Raw genomic sequence first — 9,573 nt, 5'->3', positions numbered from 1 at the left:
CCCCCAAGACTAACCTTGACCATGACCTTGATGATTATCCACAGCCCTAAACTCCCAAGAGGTAACCTCTCCGAGATTGAGCTTGGCCATTCTCCCCAGGCCTGACCCCCCCCAAGACTGACCTTGACCATGACCTTGATGATTATCCACAGCCCTGAACTCCCAAGAGGTAACTGCTCTCCCAGACTGACCTTGACAATTCTCCCCATGCCTGACAACAGAGAGAGCTTGCTCCTTCTCCTCCTCATCGTCCTCCTCTCAGATATTGACCTTGACCACGACCTTGATGATTCTGCAGCCCTGAACTCCCAAGAGGTAACTCCTCTCCGAGACTGACCTTGACCATTGTCCTCATGCCTGACCCCTAAGAGGCTCTCTTCTCACAGACTGACCTTGACTTTGTCTAATATCCACAGACCTGAGCTCCCAAGAGGCATCTCCTCCCACAGTGACATCATATTTGTGCAGGACTTAGCCCAGAGGTTGACACATAGTAAATGATAATGCCTAATAAATGATTATGCCCTTCCCCATGCTGTTGGGATGGGGGTGGGGGGTCAGAGGGGTCTGATCTCAGAGACTTGACCTTGCCCATTCTCCCCAGATCTGGGCTCCCAAGAGGTATCTCCTCCCAGAGACCGAGGTTGGCCATTCCCTCTAGGCCCCAGCTCCTGAGACGCAGCTTCTCCCACAGTGAGATAATATTTGTAAAAGGATTAGCCCAGTGCCTAGCACATAAGAGGCCTATAATCAATTTTTTTTCCTGTCTACAAGCTGTCTAGGGGGTCTGATCTCAGCGACTGATCTTGCTCATTCTCCCCAGGACTGAGTTCCCAAAAGAAGTCTCCTGTCATACTGTCCCCTGGCCTTAGTCCTCTGGCATCTTGGTGTATATATCTATCCAAGTCTGAGACCCTCCAGCCCCACCTTTTCCCAGACTCTCTCCTTAAGGAAGCCTCATTAGATCTGCGACCTGTGAGTATCTATCTTTCTCTGCCTCCCCTTTGCTAGACCAGTATCTCAAAGGCTTTTCCCCCCAGACTGACCTTGAACACGCTTCCCAGGCCCAACCTCCTTTAGAGATAGCTCTTCTAAGAGACTGACTTTATCCTTTTTTATTTTTTTTATTTTTTTTAAGGCAGTTGGGGTTAAGTGACTTGCCCAGGGTCACACAGCTAGTGTCAAGTGTTTGGTCTGAGGCCGGATTTGAACTCAGGTCCTCCTGACTTCAGAGCTGGTGCTGTATCCACCGCGCCGCCTAGCGGCCCCGAGACTGACTTTATCCTTAACCATTCTCCCTAGATGTTAGCTCGTAAGAGGTATCTCCTCCCGGTGACTGAGTTTGGCCATTCTCTTCAGGTCAGAACTCCTGAGAGGTATCTCTTCCTAGAATGAAATAATATTTGTGAAGGGTTTAACCTAGTGCCTGGCACATAGTATGCCTGTAATAAATGATTATTTTCTTCCCTAAGCTGTCCATGGGGACTCCCCTCAGAGACTGACCTTGCTCATTCTCTCTACTACTGCGTTACCAGAAGGAGTCTTCTATCAGACTGACATCCATCTTCCCTTAAAAAGTTCTGCTAGCAAAGACTCTCCATATCTGAAGCCCTCCAGCTCCACCTTCTCCCCTGACTGTGTCCTTGAGAGACCCACATTTGAGTGGTCACCTGTGAGTGTCTGTCTTTCCTTGCCTTCTATTCCCCACTGGACTCATATCTCACAGGCTTTTCCTCTCACACCATCATTCCCAGGCCCGAGCCCCTCAGTGGCAGTTCTTCCAAGAGATTGACCTTTGCCTTGCCCATTCTCCCCAGATCTGGGCTCCCAAGGGGTACCTCCTCCCAGAGACTGAGGTTGGCCATTCCCTCTAGGCCCCAGCTCCTAAGAGGCAGTTTCTCCCACAATGAGATGATATTTGTAAAAGGCTTAGCCCAGTGCCTAGCACATAGGAGGCCCATAATCATTTATTTTCTTTTTTTTTGTCTACAAGCTGTCTAGGGGGTCTGATCTCAGAGACTGATCTTGCTCATTCTCCCCAGGACTGAGTTCCCAGAAGGAGTCTCCTGTCACACTGTCCCCTGGCCTCAGTCCTCTGGCGTCCAGAGGTGCGTACACAGAGACTGTCTCTGTACGAGGCCCTCCAGCCCCACCTTCTCCTCTGACTAAGCCACATTTGATCTGCCACCCGTAAGTATCTTTTTTTTTCTTGCCTCCTATTCGTCACTGGACTGATATCTCAAAGGCTTTTCCTCCCAAACTGACCTAGATAGACCATTTTCCCCAGGCCTGAGCTCCTTAGAGGCAACTCCTTTAAGAGACAGACCTTGACCTTGACCATTCTCCCAGACTTGAGCTCCCAAGAGGCATTTTTTCCCAGTACAGTAATATATGTAAAGAGTTTAGCCCAGTGTGTGGCACGTAATAGACCTGTAATAAATGCCTTTTGTCTTCCTCAGTCAGGCTGATCTCAGAGACTGACTGCTCATTCTCTCCAGGCCTAAGCTCCCAAGACATATCTCCTCCCGGAGGCTGAGGTTGACCATTCGCTCCAGGCACCAACTCCTCAGAGGTATCTTTTCCTACAATGACATCATATTTGTGAAGGGCTTAGAGCCAGTGCCCAACACATAGTAGGCCCACAATTATGATTATTCTCTGGACAAGCTGTCTAGGGGGGTTCCTCTCAGAGGCTAACCTTGTTCATTCTCCCCAGGACTGAATTCCCAAAAGGAGACTCCTACCACACTGGCCCTGGGCATTTGCCCTCAGGTACCCAGAGGTGGACACCTAGAGACTGTCCAGGTCTGAGGCCCTCCAGCCCCACCTTCTCCCCTCACTGTCTCACTGAGAGACCTACGTTTGATCTGCTACCTGTGAGTATCTTTCTTTGTCTTCTGTTCTCTGCTGGACCAATATCTCAAAAACCTTTCCTCCCAGATTGACCTTGACCTGAGCTCCTTAGAGGCAGCTCTTCTAAGAAATTGACCTTGTCCTTGCCCATTCTCCCCAGATCTGAGCCCCCAAGAGGTATCTCCTCCCAGAGGCTAAAGTTGGCTATTCCCTCCAGGCCCCAACTCCTGAGAGGCAGCTACTCCCAGAATAAGATAATACTTGTGAAGGGTTTAGTCCAGTGTCTGGCACACGGTAGGCCCATAATTATGATTATTCCTTTCCACCAAGCTATCCAGGAGGTCTGATCTCAGAGACTGACATTGTTCATTCTCCCCAGGACTGAATTCCCAAAGGAGTCTTGATCAGATTTACCTTGGCGATCCTCCTTCAGCCCTCACCCTCAGAGGTATGCACCCAGAGTCTCTCCAAGTCTGAGGTCCTTCAGCCCTGCCTTCTCCCTTAACTATCTCCTTCATAGTCCCACATTTGAGCTATTACTTGTGACTATCTGTACTGACTCCATAATTCTCCCTTGAATCATTATCTCAGAGTTCTTTCCTCCCAGATTAAACTGGACCATTCTCCCTAGTCCGGAGCTCTCCAGAATTTTCTCCTCCCAGAGACTGACCTAGACCTTCTCCCCAATTCCGTGTTCCCTAGAGGCATCTCGTTTTACACTGACTCTGAACATTTACTTAAGGACCATGGTCCAGAGAATAGTCTCTTCCTAGACTGAGCTTGCCCATTGGCCCTACTACTCCCTAGATCCCAATATGAGGCTGTTCTGCTTCAGCCTTTTTCATATACCAAGATCCTGAAAAGCATCTCCAATCAGAGTCTGACCCTGATCACTCCCAAATCTCCAGACGTCACTTTTCCTAGACTGATCTTGCTCTTTCTCCTTAAAATTGCATTCTTGGGAGAATTTTCTTATCAGATTAATTTTGGCTATAAGTCCTTGAGGAACCAAGCTCCAAGTCTGAGGTCCTCTGTCTTCACCTTCTCCCCTGACTGTCTTCTTGAGAATGCCCACATTCAAGCTGCCTCCTGTGTGTATCTTTCTCTCCTTGCCTCCTATTTTCTGCTATACCAATACCCCAAATGTTTTTCCTCCCAGACTAACCTTGACCTTTCTTTTCAGGCCTGAGCAGACCGGAGGCATCTCCTCCACAGATCCACATCCACTAGAGCACTGGCTACTTAAGACTGTGTACAAGACTCAAAAGGCTGCTGGTGTGCATTTCTCCATCTGTCTGACCTCACCCAATACCAGGGGCCAGTTTGGGGCCTGAGCTGACTTTATCAGACGCTGTGTGTTAACCTGGCCTAGGGTGAGATCCCAAGCACAGCTGAATTGCCATCTTGAGGTCAAGATGAGCTGGAGTCTGGCACTGCCCACTTCTCCAGCATCCTCTGTCAGCAAACCCGGAGACCGCTTCATTCCCTGCAGGGCTGGAGCCAACTGGGGCCTGCACTTCGATAGCAGTGATGACTCTGAGAAATCTCCCAGGCTGAAGCCCAAAACCAAAGGTCCTGGCACATGCAACCAAAAAAGTGACCTTGTCTACTCTGCCCTGTTGAAGAATGAGCTTCTGGGAGCAGAGATCCAGAAAGTCCAGGATCCAAAAGTAGGAGACCAAATGCTGCAGCCTTCTGAGCCCAACAGAAAGAATCTTTTCACCTACTCCCCCAGCACGACCCCCTGGAGCCCCGACACCAGCAGTGAAGTCTCACCCTATGCTTTGTCACCCGTCGGCAAGAGAAGTCGGACCTTACTAACATCTGCACAGCGACTGACCAGGACCATCGCCAAAAGCCCGTTCAAGATCCTCGAGGCCCCTGACCTCCGTGATGACTTCTACCTGAACCTGCTGGATTGGTCTCGCCTCAATGTTGTCACTGTGGGCCTGGGCAGTTACGTTTACCTGTGGAGCGCTACTACGTGCCAGGTGACCAGACTCTGTGACCTCTCTCTGGAAGATGATTTTGTGACCTCTGTGAACTGGTCTGAACATGGGAACTTGTTAGCAGTTGGCACACAGAAAGGCTTTGTGCAGATCTGGGATGTAGATGCTGAGAAGAAATTGTCCATACTGGATGGCCACATAGCCAGGGTCAGTTCACTGGCCTGGAATGCAAACCAGATTTCTTCTGGGAGCAGAGACAGAAGGATCCTCCAGAGAGATATCCGGGCATGCCCCCTGCAGTCTCAGCGCTGGCTGAAAGGTCACAAGCAGGAGGTGTGTGGGCTGAAGTGGTCCACAGATCACCAGCTGCTGGCCTCGGGTGGGAATGACAACAAGCTTCTGGTCTGGGATTATTTCAGTTTAAAGCCACTCCAGCAGTACACCTATCATAAGGCAGCTGTGAAAGCCATTGCATGGTCTCCCCACCAGCATGGCCTGTTAGCATCGGGTGGTGGTTCAGCTGACCGCTGCATCCGCTTCTGGAATACGCTGACAGGGCAGCCCCTGCAGCAAATTGATACTGGTTCTCAAGTGTGCAATCTGGCCTGGTCCAAACAGGACAATGAGCTGGTCAGCACTCATGGCTACTCAGAAAACCAGATTGTTATCTGGAGGTACCCCTCCCTGACCCAAGTAGCCAAACTCACAGGACATTCCTATCGAGTTTTGTATATGGCAGTGTCTCCTGATGGACAGGCCATAGTTACAGGGGCTGGAGATAAGAGCCTGAGGTTTTGGAATGTTTTTCGCAAAAATCGTTTATCAAAGGAATCTGTATCTGCCCTCAATCTCTTCACTAGGATCCGGTAACTTCTCAGCCCCATACTCCTGGATCAGGGGTGAGAAACCTGCAACCTCGAGGCAACCTGTGGCCTTCTAGGTCCTGGGTGCAGCCTTGTGACTGAATCCAAATTTTATAGAACAAATCCTTTTCTTAAGGGGATTTGTTCTGTGAAGTTTGGATTCAGTCACAGGGCTGCACCCGACCTAGAGGGCCACACGTGGCCTTGAGGTTGCAGGTTCCCCACCCCTGGCCCAAACAGCTGAGAAATTGATTGCAGTGGGAGGATGTCCCCCTTTTTGTTTCCAGTTAGGTGCAGGAGGAAATTTTGTCTTTCACCCTCCTGTCACTTGTCTAGTTTGTGGCCAGCCTTGGGAAGAGCCTTGGAGATCTGTTCTAAGCAGGGATGTTTATCTGAATACCCTGGGGCACCCAGCAGGCTTTGTAGAGGGGGGAAAAGTATGTGTATAAATACATATTTTTGTGAGTTTACGTTAAAACCAATTCTTGCCTTTCCTTAGCCCCCATCCGTGTTTAGCTAAAGGAAATGGACAAATTCAGGGAAATGACCTTAGAAAGGGTATCTTGGTTTGTGTGTGTGTGTGTGTGTGTGTGTGTGTGTTTGTGTGTTTGAGGGTGGGAGATAGAAGATGTTTGTACCTAGGCCTTGTTTCAACAGTTTTGTAAAGGAATTAGATGTTCATTGTCTACTGAATTTAACTTTTAAAGGAAAACAAACAGTGAAACCTTCTGTCTTCCATGTATAATCGTGATGTTACTGTGTTAAACAGTTTGCAGGTGGTTTGGGAAAAACTACTGCATTTCTTTCTGTAGAGTTTATTCAAACCAGTCCTGAGAAGTGAAGGCTTATTTCACATGTTATATCATAAGGCAGAAAGTATAAGTAGAAGGAAGTGGAAATTTCTCATGTAAGGAGATGGAATTGGTATTAAAGTTGAAATTCTTTAAAAGTGAATGTGTGTGATTGTCTTTAAAGAAAAACATGGAAAGCCTTAGGAGCTCTGATCAGTGCAATGACCAAGCCTGTTTTTCGAGGACCTATGATGAAGTACATTTCCTATCTCCCTCCCGAGAGGGAGGTGACGGACACGAGCAGAGACACACATTTTTGGACACAGCCACTATGTGGTTTCATGTTTGCCTTCATGATGGTTTTTTCTTTCTGTGTTTTCACTGGGGGAGGCGAGGTGGCCATCAGTGGAAAGGGTGGGTGGAGGTTAGCAGTAGTAACATCAAAAATACAAGAGGGCCATTGAAATATCTTGAAGTATGGACAGAAGAGATCAGAAGGAAGCAGAGATGAGCAAGACAGTTTTGAAAGTAATGTGTAAAATTTATTCTATACTTCATGAAAAGCAAGCAGTATGAAATGAAGATTCATGGTTTACTTATAAAATCCTTTTTGCGTTCTGTGTGTGTGTGGAAATGCTATTTTTCTATTAAGTTCAGAATTTTTTAAAAAATGAAAGCATTGTTTTCCTTTTATAAATTGTTTTTCTGGTCCTCCTCACTTCAGTCTGTGTCAGTTCTTACTACCCAAGATTCTCTGAAATAATCTCTTTTGTCATTTCTTACAGTACAATAATATTCCATTACATTCATATGCCACAATCTGTTCAACCATTCCCCAGTTGTCTAAGACGAAATCTAAGGTACCATCTTAGATTCCAGTTCTTTTTCCTTTTTTCCTCTTTTAATAGGTCCTTCCAGAACAAGAAATTTGAGGGGCAGCTAGGTGGTGCAGTGTATAGAGCACTGGCCCTGGATTCAGGAGGACCTGAGTTCAAATCCAGCCTCAGACACTTGACACTTATTAGCTGTGTGACCCTGGGCCAGTCACTTAACCGCACTGCCTAACCAAAAAAAAAAGCCAGAACAAGAAATTTGTTTTGCTTGTGACTATTCCTTCCCCAGTATTATCCTTCATATTAGGCCCCGCTTTCTATCCCCACCTTGTTTCCCTGTTGAGTTTGATGTATTTCTATACCAAACCTGTATGTGTCAGTGTTTGTGTCTCTTGTCTATTTCAGATTAAAATGCTCATCTGATGCCCCTGTGCCCATTCCTTCTTCCGTGTCTGTATATTCTTTTTCTCACATACTTCAATTATGAGAAATAGCAAGTTCCACCCCTTCTTCCTCCTTTCTACACTACTGACTTCTTCCTCTGTCCACTCTTTAAAACCCTCAGAATAAAACCAATCCACACCCTCAGAGTCCTCTTTTTTTTTTCCTTACTTAACTCCCTCAGCACCCTTTGGAGTCATTAAGGCTCTGAAGGAACCCTTATATCTTTTCCTTCTGTTAGAATATTATCCCTAGATCATCATTCAGCTCCTTCAATTGCTTCAATAAATTTACCTTTATAGGTTTCTCTGGACTGGTGTGTTTGCATTTCAGAGTTCCCACTAAGCTCTAGTCTTTTCATCAGGAATGCATGACAATCCTGTAATCTATTAAAGGTCCTGGACAATCATACTCAACTTCACCTTGTAATTTGTTCTTGGTCATAAGCCTATCTATTTTTCCTTTGAGAATACTGTATTCTAAATTTCATGTCATTTTTGGCAGAAGCTTACATTTCTTGTGTGATCCTCACTGTAGTACCTGGGTACTTCAATTGTATCTTTCTTGGTACTTAAGAGTATTTTTGCTAGCATGGGAGCTCTGGATTTTGGCTTTGACATCCCTGGGACTTTTTCTTTCAGGATTTCTTTCAAGAAGTGAAAGATGGATTCTTTCAATATTTATTTTGCTCTCTGGTTCTACCAGATCTAGATGGTTTTCGTTTATGTTTTTTTCATTTATGGTTTCTTGAAATATAGTGTTGGCTTTTTAAAAAATCATTGTTTTTGAGAGTTTGGTGGTTCTTATATTATCTATCTTTGGTTTCTTTTCCAGGTCATTAAAAAATATCATTTATCTTACATTTCCTTCCATTTTTCAATCATTTTACTTTATCCCAATATTTATTGCTGCCTCACGGAGTGAGTAATTTCTGTGTGGTCTCTTTTTTTTGTTTTTAGGGCATTCATTTTTCGGTGTTGCAAGCTACAGCCCAGAACCAGGGAGGATTTCAAGGATGTCATGAGGGAAGCAGATGATAGGAAGAACAGATGGTCCGGTCACATGGTGAGGGTGAGAGATGACAGGCAGACAGACCCAGTGCTTCTCTGGTACCCTTGTCAGGAGAAAGTGAGGAAGGCCTCTAGCGTCATGGGGTAGACCTCCCCCCACCCCACCCCGTGGTGAGCTTAGGGGAGGATGTGGACAGCAGCCACCCAGGGTGGGAAGGTAGGCACATGGTTGGAAGAAGGCACATTGAAGATCAGGGACTTCCCCAACCCCCAGGTAGAAAAATAAGTTGAAAGCAGGTCATATAGGGCTTCAAAAGCCAGACAGAGGGTTCTTATTTTATCCTGGGGCAATAGGGAGCCACTGGAGTTGATTGAGTAGGAGAGTGACAATCAGACTTACACTTAAAGAAAATCCAATTGTCAGCAATGTGAAGGATGAACTGAAGCAGGGAGAGACTTGAGTCAGGGAGAACAACAAAGAGTCTAGTACAATGCAGTAGGTGAGAAGTGACAAGAGTATGTGAATGGAGAGAAAGGGCTGGATGCAAGAGTTGTTTGGAAGATTGCTTAGGTTACTGTTGAGATGCTCAGCTAGACTCATCTTTCATAGATCTCCTTGTGTAGCCTTTTCTGCTCTGTGTTAAACAAAGGATATTCAAGGCATGAGCAAAAATGTATTTAGTTTGGTTGGAAAATGCTTCCTTTGCCTGTTAGCTTTCCCTGAGCCCTCCCATATGTGTGTCTGTGTGTATTTGTTAGTGAGGGGGTTTGTTGTGTTTGTGGGTTTCAAGTGTTGGAAATCAATCCCTGATCTATAAATAAATAATTAAATA

At 46.2% G+C, this 9,573-nt stretch overlaps 1 pseudogene; it reads left to right on the top strand.

Annotated features, from left to right (window-relative positions):
* The first annotated feature begins 4,268 nt into the window (after positions 1-4,268).
* Positions 4,269-5,672, top strand: LOC114023348 (annotated as a pseudogene).
* Positions 5,673-9,573: the final 3,901 nt, after the last annotated feature.

The sequence above is a fragment of the Vombatus ursinus genome, unplaced genomic scaffold (assembly GCF_900497805.2).
Source record: "Vombatus ursinus unplaced genomic scaffold, bare-nosed wombat genome assembly UNPS02004423.1, whole genome shotgun sequence".
In the NCBI taxonomy this organism is placed as follows: domain Eukaryota; kingdom Metazoa; phylum Chordata; class Mammalia; order Diprotodontia; family Vombatidae; genus Vombatus; species Vombatus ursinus.
The sequence above is the reverse complement of the archived record's forward strand: the minus strand, read 5'-3'. Positions and strand labels throughout refer to the sequence as shown.